Raw genomic sequence first — 14,272 nt, forward strand, 5'->3', positions numbered from 1 at the left:
TTTTTTATAGGTTTTTAGGCACATGTATAGTTATATGAAATTTATTCATTTTTTTTCTTTGGATTTGAGTTCTCCATTCGTGTTGTTCACGTTTTCATTTGAGTAGACTTACTTTTATTTGGAACGATGCAGGAAATATTAAAAAAATAACTTGTAAAGTTTAAGAAGTCCAATTGAAATGTTGAGGACATGATTACAAAATAAAAGCAAGTTGAGTTTGACAAGAAAACCATAAAACACATTTGCATGTGTAAATCGTCAATTTCATGTTGCCTTTTTTAGGGCGAGTTCTGCTCTTTTTGTTGAACTACCCATGACTAAAGCAAAGCTTTAGTTGAACTAATCTACAGAGAAAAACAATGGATTACTTACTTCTAGATAAGTTGTTGCATACACATGAGAATCATGACTTTAAGCTTTGCTTATAATAACCAGCTTTGCGATTGAAATCATATGGTCACTCACTCCAAATAGATACCTAATTACTCAATTTATCAACCATATGAGAATCTACCATGAACCAGGGTCCTATGGAACTGTACAAGAACCACCTATATAACGAGAACTGACATACACGGCCAAGGATCAAACTCCACTCAAAATTTATCTAAGATACCAAGACAACTGTTCTGCTTCAGTTTGCATTGAAGAGCATCCTCAAGACGTTGCGCATCTTTGGTCGAGCATCTGGAGACAAGGCAACGCAAGAGAGAGCGATGTTTAGGACTGACAACATCTGGCCGTGAACAGCAACAGAAGTTCTTGAGACCCTGGTGTCAAGGATCTGCTCCCTTTGATCAGGCCTAGATGAAAGACTGAGAGCCCACTTGGCCAGCTCAATGCCGTCACTGACCGATGTTTTCCCTGTCAACAGCTCCAGCAAAATGACTCCAAAGCTATAAATGTTGCCAGCCATTGTCAACCTCATAGTGTATGCGTACTCTGGAATCAAAATTCAAAGCAACTTTAGTATATGATCACTTAGGGATTTCAGAAATAATTGAATGGAAGTTTGCAAGACTATCCTAGCGCAACATTTTAGTAGCTAATTTTATCACATTGTATATCTCATTTTGATTTCTTGTTAAATCTGTCCAGAAGCAGGAAAGAGGTTTCTAATTAGAGTTTCAGGAAGTGAGTTACAACATTAGTTGATATAAAATAAGGGATGGGTACAAGGACAACAAAATCAAGAAGGTGAAAGAATGAACTATGCACTGAAGAAACTTCAGAAATCAAGAGTAGCACTACAGCCGTATGCAGAATGATGGGCTAATTAGAATACTGGAATGTGAGGCAAAGGTCAAACAGGTATGCAGTCAAGCAAATTATTTGATAGTTGGTAGATGAATTCAAAATTGACAAGAAATAATTACATCAACGAAAAATAGCATATTGATATCACTTGTCTGCAGTTTCAGAATAAGTTAACTGTTACGTGGTGAAACTGAATCAGAATAGTATGTCTCACCTGGTGGAATATAACCAACTGTTCCAGCAATGGTTGAAAGGCTTCCAGTGCTCTTTGCAGGGCCAATAATTCTGTAAAGCTCAATATCTCCAATCCGAGGCTCATTCATAGACTTCAAGTGGATAGTTCTTGTCGACAGATCAAGAAGAAGAACTGGCTGAGTGCACCCATGAAGAAATGTCAGCCCTTGGGCAACCCCCAAAGCAATGCTGTACCGTGAAGGCCAGTCCAAAACAACGGATCGGCCACCATGAAGGAAGTCAAACACAGTACCCGTATACACATGCTCGTAGACAAGGTAGGCACTGTTGACCGTCAAGACATAGGCCAATGGCACCATGACATTGGAATTGGAAAGCTTCCCGAGAACCTCAAGCTCATGACCAAACTTCTGTTGGCTGCCAATTTGAAAGAACTTGTCACACCAATTAAGCTTCTTCACAGAGTAGGTTGAGCCGTTAGGCATCACAGCCTTGTAGTAGGTACAGAACCTCGTCTTCAAGAAGATGTTACTGCGATTGGAAACTGCTTCTGTTGCCTTCATGAATTCAATAGCAGAGGTGTGGATCCTGTTCGTGGTTATAAGGTGGGCATTGATGATTTCTGGGACATCTTGCTCCATTGGTTGTCCTACATTTTCAACGCGATAGATTCTCTTCGATAATGAGAGCATAACAATAGCAGCAACCGAGCATAACAATAGCAGCAGCCAAGCATAATCCAACAATAGAGCCAATAAGAGCAATGATAATAGTTAGAACAGTGTGGCTCTTCTTCCTACCACCAGTGGAAATGTTATTACCATCTGTATTTGTAAGACCAGGATTTCCAGTGGTATTTACGAGCACATGATGAGGGAGTAGAGGAACAGATCCAGAGAGCTGATTATATGAAAGCACCAACTGTGTCAAGCTTTGCAGGTTCACAAGAGATGATGGCACTGAACCAGACAAGTCATTGTATGAAAGGTCAAGAATCTCCAAGGCCTTTAAAAAGCCAATATATGAAGGAATTGAGCCACTGAGACTATTATGGCTAAGATTAAGAGCTGTGCTCAAGCTGATCGGCATTTGTGGAATGGTACCAATCAGAGCATTATTTGCCAGATTGAGTTCGATTAATGATGTCAACGAGCTGATTGAGGTTGGAATCATGCCGCTGATCCTGTTGCCCTCAAGATTCAAGTTGGAAAGGTTTGTTAACTGCACAATAGTCTGTGGTATCTCTCCAGTGAATGAGTTCTGACTAAGATTTAGTATGCCCAGGTTTGGAAGAAAAGAAAACGCACTTGGTATAGATCCACTGAGGTAGTTCATTTGGAATTTCAGAACTACTAGCTTCTTAAGGGTGCTGATCTCATAAGGAACTGGACCCTGCAGTTTATTTGATGCCAGATTCAAGAGAGCCAACTCCTTGCATTTGCTGAGCTGGGAAGGTATATCACCTGACAACTGATTACCATCCAACTCAAGATAAGCCAAGCTCGAAGCGTTACCTATGGAGTCCGGGATGCTCCCAGTCAGCAAGTTAGCACCAAGATGAAGCCGATAGAGGTTGCGGGAAAAGTTCGACGGAATCTCCCCCTCGAGTCTGTTCATAGTGAGATCAATGGTCTCCAATGCTGGAGATGATAGAAGATCATAGGGGATCTTCCCACTCAAATTGTTGAAACTCAAATCCAACATCTTCAAATGTTTGGTAATACCACTCGGGATCGAACCAGTAAAATTGTTTTGGTTAGCTGAAAACCGAGACAGTGTTGTCACACCTGACAAGCTCTTTGGTATTGTTGCACTCAGATTATTGCCTGAAAGGATCAAATTCTGTAGCTTGGAGAGCTTCATGAACTTATCCGGGACATCACCAGTTAACTTGTTCTGACTAAGATCCAGTGTGGTAAGATTTCTATACTCAAATAAATCTATTGGGATGTCACCGCTGAATTTATTCAACGACAGCACCAACTCCTCCAAAGGGGGAACCATACTTGTAGGCACATCACCCTCAAAGTTATTGGTGCTAAGGTTCAAGCTTGTTAATTGGTGATAAGTGCTCAATTCGCTACTCAGATTTCCACTAAAGAAATGATTGAAAGACAAATCAAGAACCTTCAGTTGGCCGAAACCGGATAGATCGCGGAACGAATTAGCCAACCGATTGCTACTCAGATTGAGTGATTGCAATCCTCCCTTCATGGTGCAAGAAGACGAAGCGAAGAATTGGGCGGACAAATCGGCGAAGGAATTTTTGGAGAGGTCAAGATTCCGCAAGGTGTCGAGACGGCATATGTGGGCAAAGATGGAGGAGTTGGATATGCCATAGTTGGACAAGGTGATGCTGGTCACCACCTGAAGGGAATCGGAATCAGAAGAATTAGAACAAGAGATTCCTGTCCATAGGCATGGATTCGAGTCTGCCGTGTTCCACCCGGTGTTGATGGACTCGGATTTCAGCAGACTCCAAACATCCCTCATGATGGCTTGTTGCGTCGTATTTAGTGGTGGTACGGGTTGTGAGGCGGCGACGGCCTGGCGCACATCAAGAAAGGAGAACGACAACAAGAACGGGAGCACCAGCGGAAGGAAGAAGAAGGCATGGCTGGCACAGGGACAATACCTCCTCTCCGCCATGGCCACCAGTTCTTGGCCTCCGCTTGATGAACTGCTTGCCTCTTTCTCTCCCCCTTAATCCCCGCGGATCTTCACCGGCTGGAGCAGCAGCAAGGAAGAAAAAGACGAGATTTTTCCCTCTCTAGATTCTGAGGTTCTGGCCTTCTGGGTGTGCTCTGCCATGCCTTTCTTGGGTTCAGTTACAGCAGAGTGTTTGAGAGAGAACCGATGCTGTGAATTATTATGCTACTAATTTTGTTGATGTGTTTCTTGTGCCCCTTCTCTTGGGTTTGGGTTGGGTCAGTCCAGATGGTTGACTGACTGACGTATTGTATCGTCGACTGCTGTGTGTGGGTGTAAGAGTGACCTCAAAGATACCCAATACAACTCTGTATTCTTGCATACTCATAGTTTATCTTAATTATTCATATCTTTCTTATTTGATACTCCTCTGTTCATTAACTTTTTTATATATTCTGTGACTTTTTTATCTATCCTTCAACATACATCTCATCATAAATAAATGATCCTAATAAAATGTGCATAAGTACTTAGTTGAATTTTTTGTGTTCCTCAAAAGGTGTGGCTGCATAGGATGGAATTTGGGTGGACAGATTTGGCAGGTTTTCATAATAGTCCATCCTTTCTGTTCTGGTGTTTTGCAATGGCAATTTCCCAGCTTTACTTGCATACCAAAGATGTATCATGTATCATATTTAAGTCGTGTGAAAATTGGTTTTGTTTGTGTAAAGTTCCTGCAAAAAATCAGTCTTGGGTTTTCATATGCAAATGCCGAGTCAAAGAAGCTGGGGCTCTACTCAGCTACACTAAGAGCCTTGTAATTCCAAAAAGGACTACACCCAGTGGCGGATCCACCGAAGGGCTGAGAGGCTCAAGCCCCATACATGCTACTGCACCATGAGAAATAGTAGCAAAAAATAAGAGAAAATAAGGAGAGGCTGAAGAAGGAAGAAAGAGATTAGCCCTCTCTTTCAGCCAGTCCTGACTCCACCACTTATTACACCCAGCCAAAACTGTGATCAACGAGATTGTTGACACAACTGCATGAACCGAAGTTTAGTTCAAAGCAATCGTGGACCCTGCCGAGGACTCTTTTGGCATCGGAAATGCCAAAAGAGCTTGACTGACCCAGGCTTGGAGTGCCTTTTACCTGAAAAACATTCTAGCAGGGAGAAGAAAATGCTAGGGGCATGACTGTCAAATTTAGCACTGGTCACACATCATTCTAACAAAAGTTCTATTGGATGCTTAAACATTGAATTTACGGGTTAACTATTGAACTATCCAGTGGTATTACCCTCACTTTAGCCTTACTGACAAGCATTTCTTTAAAAAAAAAACTAAATGAAAAGCGTAGCAAAGGTAAATTGCAAAACATCTATTTTCGGCATTGATAGGGTCTTCAGAACGAAATTTGACTACTAAATTCTATGTCGCTGTTACCAAAATTCTAGTATAGGAAAGTGCTTTATAAGGCGAATCCACACATGTCACTTTAGCATGTTTACGACCCATTTGGAATACGGAATTTTATCGATTCAAAAGAACGTGTTACATGTATCCTAGAATCAATGTGAACATCGGAGGGAGTAGCTGGATGTCAATTTCCAGGGGAAAAAACATATATACATGGACTCATGAAGTCCTTGTCAAGCAACTTAACAAAATTACAGCTCACAGGATGAGCAGTCTGCATGTTCATACATGAGATGCCCATGGAAGAAGTTAGAAAAGACAGAGCATATTTTCCTGGTTTACCACATGACTTGCTGTGCACCTTGTGTCCTCCATTACAAATGCACATGTAGAAAAGCATGCAAAACCAGTTTGTATGACTTGCAGTTAGTGTGGAGGAGACTTGAACGGAGACTTGGTGCGAGGTGTGGAAGGCTTGATCCACAGGGTGTCACAGCTCATGGAGAGTCAGGGCGCGTGGAAGCAATTCTACAGAGTCAGGACGACTGCTTCTTCTTCTTCTTCAGCAGGAGGTCCTGAAAGGAAGTGACAGACAATGTTTCCATTCTGCTTAGCCATTGTCTGAAGTTCTATAAGACTATCTCTAACCATATTTCCTTAATTTCATTTTCTTCCCGATTTTCCTTCCCGTTCTCATTCTCTATATTTTCTCTCATCTTCAACAGCACCACTTTGAAGGGATTCGTGAAAAAAAATGAGAGAGAATTCCGTCATGAAGTGAATGACCTTGAAAATCTCTTCGTGATAGGAACCGTAAAAAAAAATCGTTGGAGCGCTGAAGAGAACGAAAATCCCTTCGTGGAGAGATTCTGAACCCTAACAGGAAACTGTTAGAGATGGTGTAACAATCGTTATCCTTTTGTTACTATCTTTGTATGCCTCTCTCAATCCTTGCCCAACTTGAACATGGGTTCCCTTATGGTCAATAATGGAATATGGGGTTTCCCCTTTTCGAAAAAAAACTTCACAATTTTCCCACAGAATCGTTTCTGCAGGCTTCCCCAGCACACCTGGATGTTCTGGTTCTGGTTTTGCAGTGCAGCTTCTTCTCTGATGATGCTGCCTCCTGCTGCAGACCCGGTCCAACAAATTGTACAGTCCAACCCAAAACTTGTGTTGTGGACTGTCGCAAGCATGATGGACTCAAACAACAACAACAAAAACTTACACCATTATTTGGACTTCTTTCTCGTGAAACAAAAAAAAATTGGATTCAGTTTATTGAGAGAAAGATTTTGAAATGTTTTTTAGCAAAAAAAATTGTAATTAAGGAAACCTTCGAAGCAAACGCCGATCTCTGTTCAAAGGTTCATAGTTCTTACTCACAAACCTTCGATTTAATCAAGATCTGATGGGATGCTACTGAAATGAAAGCAAGCGCCGATCTCTGTTCAAAGGTAATCACGGCTGACACTGTCTCAAACAACTAAAGAAGATGACCGTACCAACAACTAGGCAATAATCAAGAGCAAAGACAAAAGTTAAAGCTGCAAATTGTCTTTGCTTTTGCATCAGAGACAATCAGACAAAGCCGTGTTTGACGGAGAGGAGGCGGGGAAAAGGCCAATCTTTTGGACGTATAGACTCTACCCTCTCTAGGCTAAGAGCTCTCTTTGGAGCTTTGGTTCTCGATGCAAAGTTGTCAAACCTTAACACAGATTAGAGCAACACATTAGCTAGCAAAGGCTATGGATTATTCTGGAGCCTAAGCATGCAGCTGATCTTAGAATCCAGGTACAGTGCACAATGCCAAAAGCCTAGCAGAAAATGATCTCTGGTCAATATATAGGTTGATTAGAGTCTCAAGAAGCAATCAGCATCGCTAATCTCTGTGATGTGCAGAGGGTTAACCAATATGATATGATACGCTTCCCTTAAAGCAAGCAATGTCATGAAGATTGTGATAAGCATGTACGGCACATGCTTTGTAAATTGGAGGGGCGTGGGTGGATGGTCAGCTAAAGCAAGACTTGTTTATTTGGTACTGGAATTGCCTAAATCTGTGGTTGGAGCTAATTGGTGCTTCTTTTATCTAGAGTTGGAAATTTTCTTTGAATCATTTGAGTTGTACCTAGGTTTTTGGTTGGAACTTTCTTTAGGATTTGAGTTAGAACCATTTTTATTTGAGTTAAAAAGTTTTGGATTTGAGCTTAATGTTTTTTATTTGAGCTGAAACTTTTTGGATTCGAGTTGAATTTTTTCTAATTCAAGCGGAACTTTCTAAAAGAGGAAAAAGAAATGAGGGAGATAGGAGCGAAGAGAATAGACGACCGCCAGATAACCTCTTGGCGTAGCTCCTTATCCCATCACTTCCTTTTTATCTTCATTGGAGCTGCCTATCCCAATCCAAGGGTGTTAGAATTAATCTCGTTGTTTATGTGCTTTTCATGTGAGTTGAGCTGGAGTTATGGGTTGAGTCCAAATTAGTATGCGTGTTGCACGGCTTAGGGAGTTGATTAGTCATTGGTGATGCACAAAAATGTGTGTGAATGGCGGGCAAATCAGCAGGGCCAAATACCTGAGCAAGCATTGTGTAGATGTAGTCAAGTGTGTGGACGCAGTCAGTGCATGGTACAGGTCCTGGAGCTGTGTGTGGGCTTCGGATTAGCGGAGTGCATGCAAGACTTCTTAGTTGTGTTAGTGGGCAAGCTACATGAGTGGTTGGCCGAGTCGTGCGGCCAAACGTGGCTTAGCTGCCTGGTGCGTTCATGCTTATGTAAGTCTCTGTAATCAGTGTCGTGGTGTTAAGAGTAGTGAAGAGAAATAGAAGTGAGAAAAGAGCTCTAGTGTGCAGAGCTGTAAAATCATTCTTGTGTGTGTGTTTCTCTCCCGTGAGCAAAACATTGTGAGCTTGTTTAGAGTGAAGACAGAAGCTAGTAGAAAAAATCTTTCGTGTTCTGCTTGCTAACTTTCTTTGTGTGCGTGTGTTCATGTGTGTATTCTGCTTGCTAGCTTCTCCACAGTGGTCGCGTACTGCTCAGGAGTGGTCGAGCAGCTCGCATGTGTGGTCGTTGCACTCGAGGATTGGTCGTGTGTTGTCTCCGACCAATGCTCATGAGTGGTCGCTTGCACTCGAGGATTGGTCGTGCGTGGTCTCCGACCAGTGCTGGTGAGTGCTCAGTGAGGATTAGACACCAACAATTATTATTAGAGCCAGGTTGAGTGAATACCAAAGAACATGCCAGGTGACAGGTCACCGGACAGCGGTGCCGCCGACAACAACGCTATGTCGAGAATGCCCATGAGGGAGGGAGCTGTGACCCTCCAGTACCCCATGCTCACAAAGAGCAACTATGGGGTGCGGGGTGTGAAGATGAAGATGAAGATATTCATGTGTGCACGTGGCGTGTGGGCAACCGTGGTGGGCGATGGAGTGGTCGATGAGAAGAGGGACCAAATGGCTCTCGCCGCCATTGTCCAAACTATGCCAGAGGCTATGGTGATGGCAATATCCGAGGAGACAGCAAATGAGGCTTGGGACGCTCTCAAGAAGATGCATGTCAGTGAAGATCATGTGAAGAATGCCTTAGTACAAACTCTCAAGTGAGAGCTTAACGGTATGTACATGGGTGATTTCGAGAAAGTTAATGAGTTTGTCTTGAAGGTTACTACGATCGTAAACGAGATACACTCTCTTGTTACGAAAGTGGAGGAGAGCACCATCGTCGTAAAGCTCCTGCACTCTGTCCCTGACAAGTTTCTGCCCATCGTCAGCACCATCGAACAATGTGGGATGTGATAGAGATGTTAGTATCAGAGACTATTGGACGCTTGAGGGCGTTAGAGGAGTCCTCCAAGGGGCAACATCATGACAAGGACAGGGAGCCGCAGCTGCTGCTCACGCGTGCCGAATGGGAGGCTAAGTTTGCTGAAGAAAAGAAGAGCGACAAGGGCTCCAGTAGCAGCATCAAGAAGTATGTTGACAAGAAGAAGTATGCTCCAGTAGCAGCATCAAGAAGTATGTTGACAAGAAGAAGTATCGTGGCAAGTTTGACAAGTAGAAGATCGATTGCCACAACTGTGGTGAGTACGGCCACTTCACCGATGAGTGTGAAGAGGTGAAGAAGGGTGCAGCGCACCTCGCCTTGGTGGATGCTGGTGACGAGCCCACATTACTTTTAAGCCAGTGATGAGGTGCTCAAAATAAAACCAACAAGATTAGGGGGGTGATTGTTAGAATTAATCTTGTTTTTTATGTGTTCTTCATGTGCTTTAAGTCGAAGTTGCGGGCTGAGTCCAAATTAGTGTGCGTGTTGCACGGCTTAAGGAGTTGATTAGCCATTGATGATGCACAAAAGTGTATGTGCATGGCAAGCAGATCAGTAGAGCCAAATAGCCAAGCAAGCATTGTGTGGACGCAGTTAGTGCATGACACACGTCCTAGAGCTATGCGTGGACTTTGGATTAGTGGAGTGTATGCAACTACTTAGTTGTGTTAGTGGGCAAGCTACATAAGTGGTTGGCCGAGTCGTGCGACCAAACGTGGCTTGGTTGCCTAGTGTGTGTGTGCCTATATAAGTTTATGTAATCAACGTCGTGATGTTAAGAGTGGTGAAGAGAAATAGAAATGAGAAAAGGGCACTGGTGTGCAGAGCCGCAAAACTATTCTCGTGTGTGTGTTTCTCTCCCATGAGCAAAACACCATGAGCTTGTTTAGAGTGAAGAGAGAAGCTAGTAGAAAAAATCTTCTGTGTTCTGCTTGCTAACTTTCTTTGTATGAGTGTGTTCACGTGTGTATTCTCCTTGCTAGCTTCTCCACAGTGGTCACGCACTGCTCAGGAGTAGTCGAGCAGCTCGCGTGTGTGGTCGTTTGCACTCGAGGACTGGTTGTGCGTGATCTCCGACCAGTGCTCATGAGTGTTTGGTGAGGATCAGACGTCAACAAAGAGGTGCATGCTTTTGGCTATGTGTGGTGTTACGTAGCGCAATGGCAATCTAAGGTGTGGTCTACTCGAAGTAGCACTGAAGGTGCAATTTACACCTTATCCGGGCTTGACTAGGTCAGTGAAACCAAGGGCGTGATGTAGGTGAGGACAATGGCGAAGGAACAATGCGGTTCATCATGAATCCCAGCTTGGTGCCTACAGAGCCGAGGGCGTGGCACAGGCTGAGCTCTACGACTATGGCTCCATGCAACGGGGTAAGATGAAATCCATTAATCCGTAGCAAAAGCACGAGCATTCTACTAGTGTATATAGATGCGAATGTGAGTTTGTAGCATCAAATCTCAAAATGGCATGGTGTGCCCCTGGGCACCGTTGTCCCTAGTGTAAGATGAAGGTCATGGTGAAAAGTTGGGATGCATAATTCTCTGCTCCATTCTTCTGAATGCGTGCTAAGTTTCCAGTAATGCACTATCGGGTCACAATTTTCCCTGATTATAGCTGTTGAATCTTGAGTGGCGTGTGACAATGTACCAATTTGCATGTGCAATGTCAGGCTTTTCTTCAGAATTCAGAGAATGCAATCAAGGTCACTTTTCTCTTCGATGACAATTACTTTGCCGTTCGACACACTCCATTCTGCTTTTCTGGAGCGTCTGTTCGCTGCACTTGAGCAAAATCTGCAGCACATCCCTCATAATGGCCGTGCTGACGGCGAGTTGCCGGTGCATTTCACGCCTAGCCTGAACACGGTCTCAATATCGCCACGGTACCCTGCATATCTGATCCAGTTGTCTGTGGCATCGGGGATGCTCTCCCCTGATCGGTAGTGGTGCCCTGCCCATTCTGCCAGGCAACCGTGCTTGCCACCATTGTTGGCCTTCTTTCAGGTTGTAAACTCCAAGAGCACGACACCGAAGCTGTAGACATCCACCTTCTCGTTCACCTTCCTCGTGTAAGCACACTCTGCAGATAAACAAGAAAAATTATGATATAAGGTCTGGTCCGGCAACAGTAGCTACTCCCCCAGTAGCTACGCCTTGGTGGTTCTGCATCTTCAACACGATAGATTCTCTTTGATAATGAGAGCATAACAATAGCAGCAACCAAGCATAATCCAACAAGACAACCAACAAGAGCAATGATAATAATTAGAACAGTGTGACTCTTCTTCCTACCACCAGTGGAAATGTTATTACCATCTGTATTCGTAAGACCAAGATTTCCAGTGGTATTTACGAGCGCATGAGGGAGTAGAGGAACAGATCCAGAGAGCTGATTATAAGAAAGCACCAACTGTGTCAAGCTTTGCAGGTTCACAAGAGATGATGGCACTGAACCAGACAAGTCGTTGTATGAAAGGTCAAGAATCTCCAAGTCCTTTAAAAAGCCAATATATGAAGGAATTGAGCCACTGAGACTATTATAGCTGATCGGCATTTGTGGAATGGTACCATTCAAAGCATTAATTCCCAGATTGAGTTCGATTAGTTGCGTCAACGAGCTGATTGAAGTTGGAATCATGCCGCTGATCCTGTTGCCTTCAAGATTCAAGTTGGAGAGGTTTGTTAACTGCACAATAGTCCGTGGTATCTCTCCAGTGAATGAGTTCTGACTAAGATTTAGTATGCCCAGGTTTGGAAGAAAAGAAAATGTACTTGGTATAGATCCACTGAGGTTGTTATTTTGGAGTTTTAGAACTACTAGGTTCTTAATGATGCCGATCTCATCAGAGACTGGACCTTCCAATTTATTTGATGCCAGATTCAAGAGAACCAACTCCTTGCATGTGCCGAGCTGGGAAGGTATATCACCTGACAACTGATTACCATCCAACTCAAGAAAAGCCAAGCTCGAGGCATTACCTACGGAGTCTGGAATGCTCCCATTCAGCAAGTTTGCACCAAGACGAAGCCGATAGAGGTTACGGGAAAAGTTCGACGGAATCTCCCCTTCGAGTTTGTTCATAGTGAGATCAATGGTCTCCAACACTGGATATGATAGAAGATCAGAGGGGATCTTCCCACTCAAATTGTTGAAACTCAAATCCAGCATCTTCAGATGTTTGGTAATACCACTCGGGATCGAACAGGTAAAATTGTTTTGGTTAGCTGAAAACCGAGACAGTGTTGTCACACCTGACAAGCTCTTTGGTATTGTTGCATTCAGATTATTACCTGAAAGGATCAAAGTCTGTAGCTTGGAGAGCTCATGAACTTATCCGGGACATCACCAGTTAACTTGTTCTGACTAAGATCCAGTGTGGTAAGATTTCTATACTCAAATAAATCTATTGGAATGTCACCGCTGAATTGATTCAACGACAGCATCAACACCTCCAAAGAGGGAACCATACTTGTAGGCACATCACCCTCAAAGTTATTGGTGCTAAGGTTCAAGCTTGTTAATTGGAGATAAGTGCTCAATTCGCTACTCAGATTTCCACTAAAGAAATGATTGAAAGACAAATCAAGAACCTTCAGTTGGCCAAAACTGGATAGATCGCAGAGCGAATTAGCCAACCGATTGCTACTCAGATTGTGTGATTGCAATCCTCCCTTCATGGTGCAAGAAGACGAAGCGAAGAATTGGGCGGACAAATCGACGAAGGAATTTCTGGAGAGGTCAAGATTCCGCAAGGTGTCGAGACGGCATATGTGGGCAAAGATGGAGGAGTTGGATATGCCATAGTTGGACAAGATGATGCTGGTCACCACCTGAAGGGAATCGGAATCAGAAGAATTAGAACAAGAGATTCCTGTCCATAGGCATGGATTCGAGTCTGCCGTGTTCCACCCGGTGTTGATGGACTCGGATTTCACCAGACTCCAAACATCCCTCATGATGGCTTGTTGCGTCGTATTTAGTGGTGGTACGGGTTGTGAGGCGGCGACGGCCTGGCGCACATCAAGAAAGGAGAACGACAACAAGAACGGGAGCACCAGCGGAAGGAAGAAGAAGGCATGGCTGGCACAGGGACAATACCTCCTCTCCGCCATGGCCACCAGTTCTTGGCCTCCGCTTGATGAACTGCTTGCCTCTTTCTCTCCCCCTTAATCCCCGCGGATCTTCACCGGCTGGAGCAGCAGCAAGGAAGAAAAAGACGAGATTTTTCCCTCCCTCTAGGTTCTGGGGTTCTGGCAAGGTCTACAAATACGTTTGGACCTCCAAAACCGCCCGCCGACGGTAATTCGATAGAAAGCGATCAAATTTCATTAAAAATTTGAATTTATTTGAATTTTAAATTTGAGTTTAGTTGGTTATCGTTCGGTTTATGAATACGATGCAAACCGAATCATCCGGTAACCGTGATAATCAAGCGATTACCGACGATAAATTGAACCTTGGTTTCTGGGTGTGCTCGGCCATGCCTTCTTGGGGTCTGTTACAACTGAGTGCTTGAGAGAGAACCGAGGATGTGAATTATTATGCTATTATAAGAGCATCTTCAAGAAACTATGCATATGACACCATATAGTCATATTTAGGGATTCTAGCCTTAAAACGATCTCCAACGGATTCTCAATAGGTCTTCTAAAAATTACCGAACCCTAAAACCGGCCTCCTCGTTTGCTATTTTTCCCGAGTGAGTCTTGCTCCCTATCCGTGCTTGGCCCACCTACCCATCCGCTCAGGTCCTTGCGGCCCTCTCCTTCTCTCCTCCCCGCGGCACCTTCCTCATGGGTGCCGACGAGCTTCTTCTTCCCAAAGACTCCAACCTCGCATCATCAGTTTGTTCAGAACTTTAAGTCAAGTGGCCTCTCTCATGTGCTTCCTCTTCTTAGCCCCTGTCGCCGTGGCAGCCATGGTGG

At 43.8% G+C, this 14,272-nt stretch overlaps 2 pseudogenes; both read right to left on the reverse strand.

Annotated features, from left to right (window-relative positions):
- Window positions 1–345: 345 nt before the first annotated feature.
- LOC133906097 (leucine-rich repeat receptor-like tyrosine-protein kinase PXC3) lies at window positions 346–4,390 on the reverse strand (annotated as a pseudogene).
- Window positions 4,391–11,402: 7,012 nt separating this feature from the next.
- On the reverse strand, window positions 11,403–13,596 carry LOC133905684 (receptor-like protein kinase; annotated as a pseudogene).
- Window positions 13,597–14,272: the final 676 nt, after the last annotated feature.

Source organism: Phragmites australis, chromosome 23 (genome assembly GCF_958298935.1).
Source record: "Phragmites australis chromosome 23, lpPhrAust1.1, whole genome shotgun sequence".
Classification (NCBI taxonomy): domain Eukaryota; kingdom Viridiplantae; phylum Streptophyta; class Magnoliopsida; order Poales; family Poaceae; genus Phragmites; species Phragmites australis.